The 15,905-nt window shown below is 35.3% G+C and overlaps 1 long non-coding RNA gene across 1 annotated transcript; it reads right to left on the bottom strand.

Annotated features, from left to right (window-relative positions):
• Positions 1 to 3,963: 3,963 nt before the first annotated feature.
• On the bottom strand, positions 3,964 to 15,354 carry LOC127087103 (uncharacterized). Its single transcript, XR_007789781.1, has 3 exons — positions 11,477 to 15,354; positions 4,441 to 4,645; positions 3,964 to 4,340 (listed from the first exon to the last, which is right to left on the bottom strand). It is a non-coding gene; the product is annotated as an uncharacterized LOC127087103 (long non-coding RNA).
• Positions 15,355 to 15,905: the final 551 nt, after the last annotated feature.

Raw genomic sequence — 15,905 nt, 5'->3', positions numbered from 1 at the left:
CGAAAAAATGTCAAGTTTAAGTTTGCAAATGTCGGTAACATTAATCTGCGGTTCACGTGGTTTAATTTGACATGCTAAAAATATTTTTACGACTATTTTTGGTCATATGTTGATCAGTCTGAACAGTTTAAACGGTCATAATTTTTATTTCAAAATCCGACCAAACGCTGTATTTTTCCGAGTCATTTATTTTGCGCTGATTATTTTGACGTGTTCATTTTATTTTTTCGAGCATTTTGGTGCCCGACTTTTATTTTTTTGAGTCTATTTATTTTTATATTGGGTCTAGAATAAATAAATAGGTTAATTAGTTTTTATTTTAATTTTAACTATTTTAATTATTTAACTTTATTCAGTTTTTAATTTAATATTGGGTTTCAAAATAAACTTAGGCCCATTATCATTAACCTAATTTGTTCCTATATATATTTACTAGCATGACTGATAGAGGGAGGCCAAAAAGACAGAACAAAAAAGAGAAACTGAGAGTGGCTGATCTATATTATCGTACACACAGTCCGGTAATAGTTTATATATGATATATACTTTATCTATTTTGTTGATATATTTGTTACTGTGTTTCAAATACATGTTCATATGTGTAACTAGTGTGTTAAATATATATATATATATATTTCTATTTTATGTTATAATTTGATTATGTTTTCGGATCGGATCGTGTCAATACGCCGTTTTCACATATACGTGTATGAGGCGTGACATTTGTGTTATCCGATCCAGTTGCGATGATCGCAATTTTGCGCTAGCAACGCCATTGTTTTTTTTAATTCATATTTTTTTTATATACATATATTTAGATCTGCACATTTTTTTTCATAACTAACTACCCTGATTTTTCCTAAACCCTGACAATTTCGCCACAAACTCTAAATTTCAAACCTAAAACTTTAACCGTGTTGTTTCCTCTAAACCATAAACCTTTTCTTAAACCTTAACAAACCTTATTATTATTTCCTATTTTCGCTCATATTTATGTTATTCATACACTGTAACTGCTTCGCCCTTGTAATATTTTAAGTTTTAACTTGTAATATTTTCAGCTTTACTTTTCGCCATCTTTATTATGTAACTGCACCAAAGCGTTGTAATAATTAAGATTTTATTTTCTGCCATATTTTTTCTGCCATTTAAATTCCTGCCATTGATCCTATATTAACTGCGTGGTTTAGTAATGTAGGGCGTGAAAACCTACTAAATTAATTATTCAATATTTTTCTATAACCTTTATATTTTTTGTAAATAAATAATAAATACTAACTATTTTAATAACTTTTTTTTATTACTTACTTATAATAATAAATCCTTATATATTTTGTAAATAAAATCTAATTGACCATTTTTCTAATTGAATAATAATAATAAACCTATTAATCTAATAATTTGATATTTTCTATAATCTTTATTTATTTTGTAAATAACTAACTTAATATTTTTCATATAACTCTTTTATTTTATAATTTGTACATTAATGTATTTTAAATTCTTTTATTATTACTAATTTATTTTAAACTCATATTTTTCTAATAACTTCTAAAAAAATCTAACTTGTTTAACCTAAAATAATTTCTTTTAAAATTCTAACCTTTTTATTATCACTTTATTATTATTGTTATTTTATTATTGCTTTATTACCATTGTTTATTTATTATTTTATTATTATTATTTGTTTTTATCTATTCTATTTCTGCTTCATTATTTTCCTTATTTTAATTTTGTTTTATTTATAGTATTAGGAACAAATGTATAGGTTGTAAATTTATTCTTTCTCGCCTAATTATTATGTATCTGTCCCATAGCCATGTAATAGTTTAGGAATTTATTTTTCTTGCTTTTATTTTTGTAATTATTTATTGCGTGGTTAGTAATTTAGGGAGTGCAAAAAACTAACTGTAAATAATTGAACTTAGAAAATTAAATTCAAGACAAATATCTGAAAAATAACACTCACACACGTAAGTCGATCTTTGATCGCCATCTGTACTTCCTAGGGTATTCCTCTTGGTTGCCTTCTTTAAATGGTCAAGTCCCTCGAAAATAGGGGTGTCTTAAGCAAAGTCCCTTCAAACAGAAAAATCATCAAGTCCCTATAAACTTAAAAGATCAAGTCCCTACGAGGTTGCCTACGATATAATGATCTTGTCCCTTCGGTAAATATGATGATAGTCCCTACGAGTTGCTAAAGACACCCCTTATGTTGCCTTCATTGACCATACGATGACCCTACGCCCGTCCCTTAAACACATCCAAGGTAATGACTACCTATTCCTTAATAATAGGGACAGTCTTATCATTGAAAGAATATACGAGAACACGAAAGACTTAATATAGGGTAGGTATCTCATAGTTACTTGCTCACACTTTTCAAAATTACTTTTACACCTCACAATTTCTAAACTAGGCTTTGTATACACCCATACGAGGGTCATTACAAAGTACTTAAAGAAATTTTTCTAATCACACACTACACTCTTGCAAACAAACAAAGTGAGCTAAGTAACTAAGAGCCCATGGATAACCATGGATATAAAGGATGCTAATACCTTCCCTTTGTATAACCTACCCCCCGAACTCAAAATCTTTTTAAGGTCTTTCCTGTTCTTTTATGTCCTTTCCTTTTGGATAAAATAAAAGTCGGTGGCGACTCTTGCTATCCGTAACATTTAACTAAAGTCAGTTCTCCCACCGTGTTACAGATACGCATTTCCATAGGGAAATACGTGTAGCATACAACCTTTACGTGTATGGTACGAGGCATTTTTGTAGTTCAAAATTCTAGATCATGTATGGTACAATCTGACCGTTGCAATATGTGTATCATACGAGCTTAACGCGTATGATTAGACACCTTTTGGGTGCGAAAAATTTCAGATATCGTATGGTACCACAATACGCGTATCATACGCATATAACCACTTCTTACGCGTATGCCCTAGCCTCATTCGCGTATACCGAGCGTAACAGTAGGGAGGGCCAATTTTTGTAGTCCCATACACGTACAGACAAAACATGATTTTTCAAAAAATTTGGCTTTTCCCTTTTTTTTTAATGTCCTGTTTATCTGCCTTCCTGGCCTGTCCTCGATGCAACATGACTCACATAAAATAAATAAACATCAAACTAAAACAACATTAACTGGTACCTCCCTTGGGTTGCCTCCCAAGAAGTGCTTTTTTACGTCCATAGCTCAACAACTTACCATTCTATCCTTCGAGTTGAACATCTTCTACCAGGCCAATTCCTTAAAAGTGTCCAATGAGGGAAGACTTTGTTAACAACAAGTGGGCCAGACCATCTAGACTTCAGCTTTCCAGGAAACAACTTCAACTTGGAATTAAACTACATAACCAATTGTCCCTTCCAAAATTATTTTTTCCCGAATCTTTTGATCATGCAATTCTTTTGTTTGTTCTTTATAAATTTTAGCATTCTCATAAGCTTGATTCCTAAAATCTTCTAACTCATGAAGTTGAAGAACTCGAGATTCTCTAGCTTTTGTAGGATCATAGTTCAAGAATTTCGAAGCCCAAAATGCTTTGTGCTCTAACTCAAGTGGTAAATGACAGGTTTTTCCATAAACTAAATGATAGGGAGACATGCCTATGGGTGTTTTGAACGCAGTTCTGTACGCCCACAGTGCATCCTCTAGTTTGGTCGACCAATCTTATCGAGAAACACTAACAGTTTTTTCAAGAATTTGCTTGATTTGCATATTCCAAACTTTGACTTGCCCACTCGTCTGAGTATGATAAGGAGTGGCAATCTTGTGCTTCACATTATACTTCTTCAATAGGTTTTCCTTCAACTTATTTAAGAAATGGGTGCCTTCATCACTGATCAATGCTCACGACACCTTAAACCTTGAGAATATACAGTTTCTTAGAAAATTCACCACCAGTTTATCATCATTAGTCGGTAATGCTACAACTTCTACCCATTGTGAGACATAATCCACTACAACCAAGATGTAATTCTTTCCAAAAGACAGTTCGAAAGGTCCCATGAAATCTATGCCCCACACATCAAAGATTTCTACTTCTAATAAAGAGTTTTGGGGCATTTGATTTCGCCTTGAGATATTACATGTGCGTTGACACCTATCGCACTCCTTCACCATAAAATATGCATCCTTGAGAAGTGTTGGCCAATAAAGTCCTGATTGGATAACTTTTGTCGCGGTTCTATCTCCACTAAAATGTCATTCATACTCTAGGTTGTGACACGCCTCCAGGATGTCTCTCTGCTCCTCTTCCTGAACACATCTTCTGATTAAACCATCGACCCCCTTCTTGTAAAGTAATGGGTCATCCCAGAGGTATAACCTACAATCATGTAAAAATGTTTTCTTTCTGTTATATTCAAAATCATCAGGAATAATGCCACCTACCAAATAGTTTTCATAGTCTACAAAACAAGAAATACCAGTAATGGACAAGATATGTTCGTCGGCAAATGCATCCTGAATAGGATGTTTCTCTTTTGTTTCTTTGATTAGAGACATTCAGGACAAGTGATTCACAATGGTGTTTTCACACCCCTTTTTGTCCCAGATTTCAAGATCAAATTCTTGAAGTAACAATATCCACCTCAAAAGCCATAACTTAGATTCCTGTTTAGCAAACAAATACTTCAAAGTAGCATGATTAGTATACACAATAATCTTAGACCCTAGCAAATAAAACTGGAGTTTATCAAAAGCATAAATAACAACCAATAACTCCTTTACGGTAGTTGCATAATTCATTTGGGAAGGGTTGAGGACATGACTAGCATAATAAATCACATGTATAAGTTTATTCCTCCTTTGTCCTAGCACAACCCCTACTTTTGCTTTGTCAACTTCTATCCCCTCGTGGGAGATTTTATGACCTAGCACTATACCTTCCTGTACCATAAAATGACATTTTTCGTAATTAAGAATCAGGTTAGTTTGCTGGCACCTTTCTAAAACAAGAGACAAGTTAGTTAAACAATTACCAAAATAAGAACCAAAAACAAAATAATTCATCCATAAACACCTCCATGCGCTTTTCAAGCATATCGGCGAATATAGATGTCATACATCTCTGAAAATTAGCAGGGGCGTTGCACAACCCAAATGTCACCCTTCTATAAGCAAAAATACCATATGGGCATGTGAACGATGTCTTCTCTTGATCTTCAGGGCTACAACAATCTAGTTATACCCCAAATATCCATCTAAAAAGAAATAGTACTCATGATCTGTAAGTCTTTCTAACATCTAGTCAATAAAAGGAAGAGGAAAATGATCTTTCCTTGTTGCGGTGTTAAGACTTATGTAATCAATACACACTCTCCAATCGGTGACCGTGCGAGTGGGAATCAATTCATTTTTCTCATTTAGTATCACTATTTTTCCTCTCTTCTTTGGTACCACATGTACCGGACTCACCCATGAGCTATCAGAAATAGGGTAGATCAGACCTGCATCTAATAGCTTCACCACTTATTTTCTCACCACCTCCTTCATTGCTGGATTAAGCCTTATTTGGGTTTGTACCACTATTTTGTGATTATCCTCCATCAATATTTTATGCATGCATATAGTGAGGCTATTTCCTTTAAATTCTCTTATGGTCCATCCCATTGCACCCTTGTATTTCCTTAGTACATGTATTAATTTCTCCTTTTCTTTCTCTTTAATCCAAAATTTATTATTGCAGGATAATTATTTTCAGAGTCCAGAAAGACATATTTCAGATTTTCAGGTAATTGCTTCAGTTTTGCACCTGCACCTGTTTCAACTTCCTTTTTATTCTCTATTTCCTGTAGAGCTCTTAAATCCTCCCACCGGTATGGTTTGGATCTCAACCATGGTATTTACGCATCCAACATGGGTAACAATTCCTTCTCTTTTTCATCCTCATTATCTTCTATTTCCTGTGCTGCCAAACTAAGAACTCTTTCCAAAGGTAACTTGGGGACTTGACTCTGAATATCTTGAACTACCATTTTATCTACCACTTCCAATGTATTACTTATCCATACTGTCGCATCTCGAAAAATACGATTCCTCGCGATGGTTGTGGAAAAATTTACGTTCGAACAGAGTCTCCACCGAACATTATTTATCCCAATGAAGGGATAGGAAAATATCGATAAAACCTTATGGAAATGGAATAATGGTCATTGTAACACCCCGATAAAAATAAGATAATTATTTAATTTAAGTTAATATTATATTTATTAATTTAATTAAATAATTGGAATTATTGGATTATTATTATTATTATTATTATTGGATTTTATTATTGGAATATATAAGTTGGAATAAGAAAAAGAGTCCATTTTTGGTAAAGAAAGGGTTTTACGTGAAAAGCAGAGAAGCGGCTGAAAAGAGGAAAAGGGCAAAGAGACAGAGCAAGAGGAAGAAGGTTGGAGAAGAGAAAAGCTTGGAGCTTAAAAGATTTCCGGGTTAATTCAGGTAAGGGGGGTTTATCGTCGATTAATGGATATTATGGGATAACATGTAGTGGGTAGTGATAAACCATGGATTTGACTCTGATTTGAATGATGCATGATGAAATTGTGAAATATTGGATGAACGAAAATTGGATTATAATTGAAGGGAATTCGTAGGAATTAGATGTAAAATGTTAGCAATTGTGAAATCGAATAAGGTATAATTCGTGTTAGATGATATGAACGATTACTGTGTAAAATTGGATTGTAGGAGGTTGGATTTGGGAGATCTCGTAGCAGAGAAAACCATAGCAGATCTGGAAAATTGGTTTCTGGTCATACGCGTATGGCACTAGGCAATACGCGTATGAGATGGTCTGGTACGCGTATGTCACTAGGCATTACGCGTATGGATGAGGAAGATGATGTTTTGAACGTGGTTTGGTCTCTGTTGGTACGCGTATGGGGAAGTGGTACGCGTAGCATACGCGTATGAGATAGGTGGTACGCGTATGGGATTGGCTGAGAATTGGGCCATACGCGTATGGGACTAGGCAATACGCGTATGGGCAGGATTGTGATTTTTCTGTGCTGTTGTTGTGCAGTTTTTGGTTGTTCAGCTGAGTAATGTAATTTAGCTGATGTATGATAGAGTAGGGATCATTTCCCGTTGGTTTGAGTAGTATAGGTATTAGTAGAGTGTGCTAATGCTGTGATTGATTATGTGGTATGACATGATATGATTATGTGGTGAATATGTGATGATGTATGATGATATGCATAATGTGGTGAATGTATCTATCATGTATGAAATTATGAATGGACTGTTTATGGCTTAGAGTGTGAGCATATGTCCATTGTGGATGATTGTTGATGTTTGCATGACTAAGTGATTTAGCTTGCATATTGTGGCCTTTATGGTGGTAGCTAATTCCCATGGTGAGGAATTAGTGAGTGAATCATTGTGGATGATTGTTGATGTTTGCATGCTAGGTGATTAGCGTGCATATCATAGCCCTTGGGGTGGTAGCTAATTCCCATGGTGAGGAATTAGTGAGTGAGTCACTAGGTCTCAAATGAGTGGGACTAGTGAGCTTGGTAGCCGTATCTGGATTTGATCGGTGAGGTTGAACTATATGTTCACGAATAGTCGGTACCGCATGCATGGAGTCTCATTGCATAATGTATGTATTGCGTATAATATGAATGGATGTGTTCCAATATTATACGTGTTGTTTTGTTTGGTGTTGAGTATGATTATGATTATGAGTTGATGTTGCCGTTGCTGAATGTGTGATCTGATTAGGGTGATGATATGTGTTAGATTACTTAGCATTACATGATATTTTATAATGCTTATTATATCGATTGAGGAACTCACCCTTACAACTATGTTTCAGGTAACGAGCAGTGATTGAGTAGAAGCTAGTCCTTGGAGTCTAGTGTATTTCCTTAGTGGGTCATGCTCTGGTAGATGTAACATCGGGATGGGATGTTTTACTATGTTTTCATTTGGTTGTTGCACAACTTTACATGTAATGTGTTACATGGTTTGAATGTTGTTAGTTTTTATCCGCTGCGTATTATGCAAATGTTTTGTTTTGACTAAATAAATGAGCATGACAGGATATTTTGGAAAATGGTGTGAAGTGTCAAGTGTGACACCCTTGATTGCATATTTACTCTGATTTATATTTTGTTATTTTAATTAATTATTGGGGTATTTTAGAAGGGTGTTACAGTCATCGCAACCATATTCGGGTTCGGGAGTGGATTACGCAAGAGGAAGGTATTAGCACCCCTCGCGTTCGTTGTACTCAACGGGAACCTTTTAGTTCTAATGTGTGTTTCGAGTGTTAATTTATGTTTGTTTGTTATATTTGGGTTATAAAATTATTAAAAATAGAAATGGATGAGAATCTCAGAAAGGGAAAGGGGAGGTTTTTTATTAGTGTGCTCGCAGAGATACAACAATCTCCTGCCTACGTATCCTTATGGTATAATAAGGAAATCAGAGCATTCGTAGTTCGGGGAACTACGGTTGGTTGGTGTCTTTTACCGAACAGTTGTTTAGATCGCGTTCTAAAGGCTAAATGCTGGCTTGTCTACTCTCGACGGAGGCTTAAGCACTAGTTTACTATGCACATTAGAAAGGATTAAACATCGTTCTTTCTGAAAAGAGTTTTGATCACACGAGGGTGACAAGTTGGATTAATATGTTTGACGTTTTGTTTGATTGGTTTTGATCGCACGAGGGCGAGAAAAGATAGATTTGATGTGTTGAGATATTTTTGCCTTTCCCTTTATCACCCTGCTTGGTGGGCCTTTTGTTTTGTCTTTTTCCATTTCCGATCATCAGAATGGACTTCCCTTTTGACTTCAGATTCTGCTCAACAGTTCTTAACATGGCGAGCAGCTCAGGAAGAGATTTGTCCATATCATTCATATTGAAATTTAGGACAAATTGACTGAATCTATCTGGCAACGATTGCAAGATCAAATCAGTCCCAAGTTCCTTTCCGAGGGGAAAACCCAATCTCTCAAGGTTTTCCACATACCCAATCATCTTGAGCACATGGGGACCTACAGGGGCTCCCTCAGCTAACTTGCCTTGAAAAAGGGCTTTTGAAACTTCAAACCTTTCATGCCTTGCTTGCTCTTGATAGAGCATCTTCAGGTGTTCGATCATATCGAACGCTGCCAAGTTCTCATGTTGCTTTTGCAATTCTGAGTTCATGGTAGCTAGCATGAGACAAGCAGTTTCATTTGCATCATTGACATGCTTCTTATAAGCATCTCTTTCTGCCTTAGGTGCAGAACTAGGAGGTTCCTCTTCAGGAACGGGTTTCTCCAAGACATACAGCTTTTTATCATGTTTGAGGACAATCCTCAGGTTTCGGTGCCAATCCAGAAAATTTGTCCCAGACAATTTTTTTTCTTTGTTAAGGATTGATCGCAAGATGTTGTTAGAGGCGTTTGTTGTCATGATAATCTACATAAGGATTAATGAAAATATAAGTACCATTGACATCTTTAATTAGGCCTTTAATTAAATATGCTCCCACTATTTTACTCAAAACAAATGACCCTCATCATCTGATTCGGAAAATCCCGTTGGAAGATTTTCTAGTGGGTCGAGATCCATATTTCACTTCGTTCTAAGTTCGCGTAGGCGGATTACACAAAACTAGGTTATTTAGGTAGGAACTCCTTCCAATTGTATCTCATACAACTCTCAAAATACTCAGTTGGGTGAATAACTCCTTATTCCAATCCATCATATGGATCATTCCCAACTCTTGCTTCTAAACATATATAATATTATTATAATTAAGTTTGACCCGTCATTTTAGCAGTTGGATATTACAATTATCCCATCGCACCTTACCAATATAGAAAATGCACCTCGCATAGGCGAAACCTACATTATCCGATACTAGTCTTGATGAGTGCTAAAACTTGGAAAGCAAACATATATAATATTATTATAATTTGTTTATTTAAGTTTGACCCATTGTTTTAACAGTTGGATATTACAATTATCTCATCACACCTTACTAATATAGAACATGCACCTCGCGTAGGCGAAACCTACATTATCCGATACTAGTCTTAATGAGTGTTAAAAATTGGAAAGCATAAACTTAATATTTAATTTGAGGGAATTTGCAATTATTCTGATCTCATCGGCTTATTTATCATATAAATCGCCTCTCACATGCATCAACATACATACACATGCATCAACATACATATATAATGAAACAGTTATGGCCCCTAGCGCAATTGTTCTCCCAAGCCAATGAGAGAACCTAAGCTAACCTAATAACGATCTAAGCTTATCCAAGCAAGATCTTCAAGGTTGTCCTCCTTTGGCACTGACTTCTTTGCTTTCTTCATAACATTACATTACATAAAGAAACTCGTTTTACATACGAGGGAGTGAGATGAGAAAAGAAGTTACATTGAGAGATTAAAAGAGAGGCACGACACGCAGGTCGTATTTTAAAACTCAAAATAAAATAAAGGAAAACTAAGGCCATAACCGATCACCACAAGACAATAATAAACACATTATTATTATTATCAATTTTAATTCTTTTAATCAATTAAAACCAAATTAAATCTCGACGACCGATCACATTACGCAGAGTTAGCCGAACGAGTGAATTTTGCCTTGCGTTAACCGGTTAACCAAATGCGTTAACCGGTTAACACTATTGGAAAACTGTTAGAAAATTTTCTTTCTGTCTTGCGTTAACCGGTTAACCAAATGCGTTAACCGGTTAACACTGTTTGAAATTTTGTTCAAAATTGTTTTCTGCCTTGCGTTAACCGGTTAACCAAATGCGTTAACCGGTTAACACTGTTTGAAAAAATCTTAAAAAGGCAGCCATTCGTCTTGCGTTAACCGGTTAACCATATGCGTTAACCGGTTAACACTGTTTGGAAATCCTTTTAGAAAACAGTATTCCGTATTGCGTTAACCGGTTAACCATATGCGTTAATCGGTTAACACTTTTCGAAAAAGTGTTTAGAAAGCACAACTCTTGTGCAGTCACAACCCCAATCGCATAACTCTCCGACAACACAACCCTTGTGCCGTCACTAACCCTGATGCACCAATTTCATACCGTCAAACACATCTCAATTGTTGATTCAGTATGATTGATCAACACGTCATTGCTTCACCATACTAACGTCGGATCAAGAAGCAAACGACCATTGATCGCTCAAACGAAAACAACCATTGAGTGTTTGAATGAACGAAACGAGAACACTATATCATATATAATGTATTTTGCATCAGGATTACTTATATCATATATATAACTTGATCGATCTCAATTTAATCTTTGATTCATTTTGTCTTTAATCGTATTAATACAGAAAATAAACAGTTATCAGATTCATGATTTCGTAAGTGGCTCTGATACCACTGAAGGAGAATTGCCATCCAAGGCGCAGCGGAATTTAAAAATTTCTCCATTTAGTGATCCTTACGAATGGGCATGATCAGTGATAGAATCGTTACCTCTTGTGGCGATCACGAACGTTGAACTATGACAACGTCTCTACTCAGTCCACACGAACGGATTCCTTCAATCTCAGTGCTAGCTGCCACGAATGAAGGCTTTGAGTGAGAGAGAGAGAAACGAAATTGCAAGCAAGAATGGCAATGCTTCTACACAAATGTTCTATTTATAGAACCACTTGTGTGGGCTGCAAGCTAAAAAGCCCACTCAAGTGTATTTGGCCCATATCTCATAGTATGCCAAAATCACTTAAGTGTATGGTACCTTACCATATTTCGTATTCTACTTAAGTACACCGTACCTTACGATGTTCTATAATTCACTTAAGGTAACCGTACATTACAGTATTCCTTAATTACTCTATCTCTCATCAATCCGTCCTTAGTGTGTGACCCTATAGGTTTTCGCGGCGTTGGCAATTATATTAAATCACGTATTTAACATAATAAACAGTGAGCGGTATCTAGCAACACATCACTGCTACCCAAGACACGAAAATGTCATGTGATCTGACAAGTCCTTCTGTGATAATAATTATGTGTATAATTACCCTTTTACCCTTATGTCTATATTGAACACAAGGCATAGACCGTGTCATCCTTGTCCAGTTCAATATTGGGCCCATAGACATTTATCCTGTTACGCAGGATGAGCAAATTCCATCTAGGTCACTCATGTCCCTCAGCATGCTTCGTGGAGTACCCATCAACTGTCTTTATGGTTATCCAGTTACGGACAACGTTGGATCAGCAATAAAGCACTCGACTCTACATCTAGGGTCCATAGTGGTTTCAGGTCGAAGAGTGGTATACACCATTATCACCATGAGAATAACTTATGACACTTTGCATAACTTTCTATATAGTATTCTCATAGCGGGTCAATCCGGTATAAATATTACTCTTAATATTCATACCTATGTTTAAGACTTGATAACTCCTTATCCATGATCCATGAGATGTGATCATCAGTCTACTAACATAATAGTCTTCATGCTTTAATGTTATCCCACTTCACAATAAAGCTTGACTACGGATACTTTAAGAATAGTGTCCTTATGTTTAATGTGATCTCATGATTAAGTCATACTTGATACATTAAACGGACTATCTATTCTAGGGACTTTATTAAACAAACATAATAAAGAAAAAGACTTTTATTATTAATAAATAATTTGATACAAGTACCAAAAATATTGGCCTCTAGGGCTTACACCAACACTTTTCATTTCCAAAATGAAATGGTATTTGATTGTGATTGGGTATTTTAATTTGATTTGGATAAAAAATACTCGACGTTGGATAGAGGTTTTAAATTGGTGTTTATGAATGAAATGAATTTTATTTAGTGAATCGATCATCTACTCAATTAATTAAAATCGAATAGGTCTCATTGTAAGAAAGCCCAAGAGTAAGCTATGTGAGGTTTATGGCAATGCTAAAAGCTATCGACTTACAAGGGTGTTTAGAAAATGGGCTGGATGTTAAATCCAGACTTGTGTGATTTGTGTTTTTTTGAAATTGGTTTGGATTGATGATGGACTCGAATGAAATTGAATTTGTTTGCAATAATTATGAATTGATGATGGGACAAGTCGGTCCATTTTTAATTAACAAAATTAAAGAGAAATAATTAAGTGACGGTGTCGCTTTAATTAATTGAATCCGTGTGCTCAAACCGGTTTATTTAATGTCATTCGCAAAATCATAATGCGGTGAAGTATCATATTGATGTATTGTAATCTTTGGTGGTATAACGACATGAAATTGTCGAATCCATTGAATAGAAGGAATCCAATTTATTCAACGCAATGAGAAATAAAAATCAACACGAACCCAATATTATTTACAAAAAAATAAAAAATAAATAAAAAAAGGTTAAAACAAATGCAGGTCTTCCTCTCCCTACTTATGAACAAACAATTCTTAATTCCCCAATAACACATCTTACAAACAAATTGAGAGGGAAAAAAATCAAACAAATTCCAATGTGAATTAAAATAAGAGGAGGAGGAATGTGTTAAGTGACAATCACCATATAATCTAGCAAACATTGTCCATACAAATCAAATAGCAGTACACCCTATTATTGCATTACCATAAGAAACTTAACATGCTACAAGCTAGTTCACCAAGTATTTTCTAACAATAACAACTTCAGCTTAAAAAAATAATAATAATTGGCATGACCAACAAGATGATCAACGGATCCAAGTTCGTAATTACAATCAAATAACAATCATCCAGTAATTATTTTGCAATTTTGAAAAAAAAAAGAATTACATTGAAACCAACATGATAAAACAACTAGCAATAGGTTCCAGCAAATTTAGAACTCATCCACTTAAGTTAACATGAACATAAGCTATCAAATGAAATTATTAAAAACAGCATGCCAACTTTAGAAGTCATCCACTTATTTTAAATGGAACATAAGCTATCAAACGAAATTATTAAAAACAACATGCCAACTTTAGAAGTCATTCACTTATTTTAAATGGAACATAAACCACCAAATACTATTATTAAAAACAGCATGCCAACTTTAGAAGTCATCCACTTATTTTAAATGGAACCTAAGCCACCAAATACTATTATTAAAACCAGAATACCAACCGTGACCTTAAAAGATATCCAACATAATATACTTAATTAACTTCAACATAAATGATTAAACACCACACAAAGTCGAATAAGAAAATACTGTGAAATTGGAATAACCACATACACAAACATCCAGCAATACAACAGAATCAAACCGAAACCAATATGGAGCAACAGTAAGTTCAAAATTTACCGTCATCGTAACATTGTTACCGAAGTTCGGCTGTAGCTTTTTTTTTTCGAGCTTTCAACGGACTGTATTCCCTTTCCTTCAACACATTCTCCTTCAACGTATTCGGTATGTTCCAATTGTGGGTTTAGAAGCCGTAGACATCTTTGTCCATACCTAACCGCACCGTCACAGATCCGCTTTTGAGTAGTCACGTTGACAACAGAAGGGATGCGTATGGTTGTTTCACGGTTGAGGGCGAGCGGAAACGAGAGTAAGTTTATGCCGGCGGTTAAGATGAAGACGGAGGAAACGCAAAACAAAGGAATTTTGGTGGTTGTGATGGTGAGTGTTTGATTGTGAGAATCGTCGGCGAGACGGTTGAAGAGTTGTGGAGATGCGGTGACGCGTCAGTTTCGTTTGTGTGGTTAACGTTGTTTTCCAACAGTGGCTATGGTAGTTGGAGGGTTTCTCGGTGATGGAAGTTATGGGTGGGTGTTCGGTGTTTAGTTCGCCGGTGATGGCGGAGGAGCTTTGGAGGTTATTCGCGGTGGTTTGAGGCTCGCCGAAGCGAGTTGTTTTAAGGTGGCGAGGTTAAGGTTGTGTGAGAGTGGTTGGTTCTGTTGAAGAGATGGATGGGGTTTGGTTTGAAAGGTGTTGAATGGTCATGTTTTTTTTCTTAGGTTGTTATATGGAGTATGTTGTTGAAGGAGGAAAAGAGTTATGGATGGATACATGTTTTTTACATGGTGGAAAAGAGGAAGCTTGATGAATAGCGGTTTGTGTAGGTTGAGTTTCAAGAAAATCAGCTTTTTCTTCAAAGCAGATGGAAAGTTTTCTTTTCGTTTTTTGAAAAAGGAGGTCCAGAGAGAGACTTTAGTTTTTGTGAGAGTAGCCTCTTTGTTGTGAGTGTGAGTATTGAGTGGAGAGAGAGCAAAGGGGACGTCATTTGATGTGAGTGTGAGAGGAAACGTGAGTGTAGTGGAGAGTGATGAGAGAGACGTGTAGGAAGCGTGAGAGAGTGATGGAAATCTATGTGAGAGAATTTTTTGTGGATTGGAGAGAGAGCCTCAAGATTTTCTCTATTATTTCTTCACTTCATTTTATTATTAATTAATTCGACTTTTTATAGATGAATAGCAACGTACATGGTGTGCCAATATTGACCACTGATTAATTTGAATCATCCATTCAGAGTAAAACAAACCAATCAAAATTGCAATGTTATCTTTTTTAAATGATTTAATTGGTTTAAAGGGGATTAAATCAATCAATTCAAATGAAAATTCACAAATTCCTAAATAAATATGATAAAAGTGAAATGAAACGTGGAAATTCCTTTTTATTCAACCCGAATATTTTGGCGAAAGAATAAAATTAAAAGGACTAACAATGAATAAAAGTCGGGCAAAAATTTGCTCGAAAAATTAAATTGGATGTACTAAAATGATCAGCACAAAATATACTTATTGAAAAAATACACCGTTTCTTCAAATTCTGAAATAAATTTGCACCGGTAAAAAGGCTCAGGCGGGTCAAAACGCAGGTGAAACAGTCATTGAAAAATATGACGAGCACACCAGGTTAAACTACGTGAACCGTAGATTAATAATACTGGCGTCTGCAATTTTAATTTTGAAATTTTTTATCCGCTGA

This window comes from Lathyrus oleraceus, chromosome 5 (genome assembly GCF_024323335.1).
Source record: "Lathyrus oleraceus cultivar Zhongwan6 chromosome 5, CAAS_Psat_ZW6_1.0, whole genome shotgun sequence".
In the NCBI taxonomy this organism is placed as follows: Eukaryota; Viridiplantae; Streptophyta; class Magnoliopsida; order Fabales; family Fabaceae; genus Lathyrus; species Lathyrus oleraceus.
This window is presented reverse-complemented; position numbering and strand designations above follow the sequence as displayed.